Here is a 3,748-nt window from a genome sequence, read left to right as displayed (position 1 = left end):
TGCCACAACTAGAAGAATCCACAACGAAGAATATACAACTATGTACCGGGGGGCTTTGGGGAGAAAAAGGAAATAATAAAATCTTTAAAAAAAAAAAAAAAAAAAAAAGAATAACATGCAACATAAAATATAAATGAAATAAGGCAGAAAAAACACAGGCAAAGAAGGAAAAACAAAAGAAACGGAAGACACTTCCATGAAGTAAACAGCATCTAAATTTTAAAGAGAAGCAACACACACTCTGAAGCAGCCAGTCCCTGGCCTGAGGCTCCAGGAAATTATACAAGGAGGCCTTTCTCCCTGAATTTTATACAGGGAAAGCAAGTTAAAACAAACACCACAGGCAGCAGTTTCTTCTTCTTCTCCTTTTCCTCCTCCCCTTCCTCCTCTGGGGTTATGGGTAATGAGGGTGTGAAAGAGTCAGGACTCTCCATAAAAACCCAAACATATGGAAAGTATACAGGAGGCGCTAACAACTGAAGGATAGTTCTACGAATTTGCTTTAGCAATTGGAAGAGTTTTAACACACTATTATAGGGAAAAAAAATTAGCACCAACTACAAATATGTTTTCCGGCTTTCCCTCCTGCACAGAGTCACTGTCGGCGGCCAGTAACCCAGCTCAGGGCAGTCTCCCAGATTCTCTGTCGCCTGGAGATGGACCTCTGATCACTACAGTGCACAGATCCCGCCATATACATAGGAAACACTGCCTCACAGAGACCACACTGCCACTGCCCAGCTCAACCCATCAGTCAAATATCGAACTTGAGGCAGCACCAGCTGGGCAAGCCAAGATGAAGGGCACGGACACAGAGCAACACGAAATGGTCCTAGACAAGAAAACGAAATCCAGGAACCCAATGAGGGAATCTGCTCTTCTCACTGAGATTAAGAACATCCTAGCCCCAGGTGGTGTGTGGTGAGAGGCTGCGGAGCATTCATCAGGCCAAGCAGGCGAGGTCAGCTCCGATTACTCCTGGGTGGTTAGTTTACTGATTTCTGTGGCTCACGTCCAGGATTGCATAACAGACATAGAGGCCCAACGGGGTGAGGATGACCCGGAAGGACCCCGCGCCTCCCGCCTCCTTGAGAGGTCCAGGTTCCGTGCCAGGCTGCGCATGCTGCTGCCCTGGTGGACTCACTGCAGGGGAGCGATTCGAGGAGCGCCCTGCAGCGTGTGGAGGAGATTCTTTCTCCAACCTGGCCACTGCCACACGCCATTACCTCGCGGGAAGGCTCTTTGTGAGACCTGCTCGGGCAGCCGAGAGGCCACGAGATGGCAGCAGAGAACACAGCCCAGGACACAAAACCCGATTCATCTGCAAAGCAGATATTTCTTTTGGGAAATACATTTCCTATAATTATGTATTTAAGGTCAGAATAAACGACTGAATTTCAAAGAAGTGCGGGTAAAAGTCATGAACATGTCCCAGCCACCACAGAATTCAGCTGCATATGAAGCCATATATAAAGCGGATATTTCTCCAGTGCTTCAAGCAGGGGATAAGCGTCAAGGCCGTTAAAAACTGACGTCAGGAGGAACCTTGTCCAGTCACTTTTTTCTGTGAAGTTCCAATGGGCAGCAATTAAAGTAAAATAGGAGTGACTCCCACAGAGGCTGCCAAACTGATGAAGAAGGAGGCAGATACAGTGGTTGGTGGGAAGCATTGCAGCAAAGCAGAATGCTTTCGTGGAGTAGCCAGGGACTGTGGCAATAGGCAGTGTGGAGGCAGGAATAACGAGGATCACAGCACAAGCCTCAGACAGTTTTCACTTGCAGCTGGGAGAGGATAATGCACAGGAAAGGGGCATTAGCAGCATTGGGACTAAATCTCCCAACTTCTGACTGCTTATCTAAGGTTCCTTCAGTTACATCTGCCCCCACCCCCATTTGTTACTACCAAAAATGTCTCTAGACAGTGCCAAATAATCCCTGGGGGGCAAGAGGCCCTCTCCCTGAGAATCAATGCCGTGGAGGGATATGATAAAAAAGTTTTTAAGAATGTAATATGTTAAACCTCTCCAAGACTCTTGAATTTCAGAAGAGGTCTCAAAGGCCTATAAGAACCATGTTGCACATCCAAAACCCAAATTCCTACCATATGTTTATATAATGGAGAGATTGCAATTGAAGGACTATAGGCTAAATCTGGTTCTCAATTTTTAAAAGGTTAATTATTAACATTTTAAAATCAGAAGATTTCACATTAAAAAAGTCAGAATTTCTGACTATTATAGGAAAATTGAAACTATGGCAATACCAGCCTCACAGTCCCACATGGCAATAATTGGATGAGTTGAGTGGGGGTAAAGTCTTTAAATAGAATGTGTGCTCTCTGGTTTGCCACAGTCCCCACCACTCTCTATTACCTCATACATACCCAATCTGCTTTACTCATTTACACTACTCCTTGTCCCCACAGGCAATTTATTTTCAACCTCTGAAGTGCTTTATAGTTTTAAAGTATTTTTCCTTTCCAAATAAAATGTGTGATTTTATTTTAGCTTTGATACTCCAATAAAGTAGAGAGGATAAATACTATGATTATAATCTCCATGTAAGCAAAATGTAGTTCAGAGAGGATCAAATTGCCCAAACTTACATAACAAAACCAGGATCTACTTTTCTTGACTCCCAGTCCTATTATTTTTGGGGGGAAAATTTCTACTAAGAACGTCACTTATTGGTTCATGGAATAAAACCAAAAAGTAGATATGGGCATAACTGCTGGAATGGATGAGTTCCAACTGCTAACCTGTTTGAGAATCACTGCAAATGATGAACTCTTCTTTTAATGAAGTATTTCTGCTTTCCTTCTCCTTCCTGGCATATGAAAAGATTGCTCCTCTAGCCCTCTTGAAGTTGGGTGTGGCTATATGACTGACTTTGGCTAATGAAATGTAAATAGAAGTGATACGTGTCCTTTCCAGACAAAAGCATTTAAAAGCCCATGAACGATTCTTGTCATTTTTTCTTTTTGAGGTAGAGTAGCCCTGAGCTAACATCTGTGCCCATCTTTTTCTGTTTTATATGTGAGATGCCTGCCACAGCATTGCTTGATAAGTGGTGCATAGGACCGCACCCAGGATCCGAACCGGCCAAGCCCAGCTACCCAAGTGGAGCGCGCAAACTTAACGGCTATGCTACCAGGCCAGCGGGAACAATTCTTCGTTCTTACTTCACAGGGGGTGGGACGGGGGCGCTCTAATCCTCATGGTGACACGGTAGGATCTCAAAATGGTGGAGCTCCATGGCTTGGATTCCTGAATAACTTATGATGAGAGCCCTCTGCCAGACTATCGTAGACATGCAGTGTGAGAGAGAAGCTTTTGTGATTTTAAGCCGTTGAGATTTGGGCACTGTTACATAACATAGCCTAGCTGAACCTGTCTGACACAAGGTTCACTTGCATGGTCACTGACTTCTCTAAGAACTAGATGCAACTCCTAGACTTCTGATCATATCGCTAAAAGCTGTTGCTCTTATCTGGAAGTCAGTGAGAGCAAATTGTTGATTTTTTGCCCCCAGCTTCCTCATCTACCACCACCTTCTGACTTTGAGGAAAATTATTCTGAGTCCTTCACACTTGAGCTCTCCATTACGCAGGCGGTTAGATTGGAAGGAGGAGGGGACAGGGGAGGCCCAGATCTTGTTTTCTCCATTCCAGAGCCTAATCCTAGAACTGTCCCCACCCACTAGTTCTCACACAACCTTGTCATAGGGCGACTATTACCACTCCCAAGGT

This window comes from Equus caballus, chromosome 1 (genome assembly GCF_041296265.1).
Source record: "Equus caballus isolate H_3958 breed thoroughbred chromosome 1, TB-T2T, whole genome shotgun sequence".
NCBI lineage: Eukaryota > Metazoa > Chordata > Mammalia > Perissodactyla > Equidae > Equus > Equus caballus.
The sequence above is the reverse complement of the archived record's forward strand: the minus strand, read 5'-3'. Positions refer to the sequence as shown.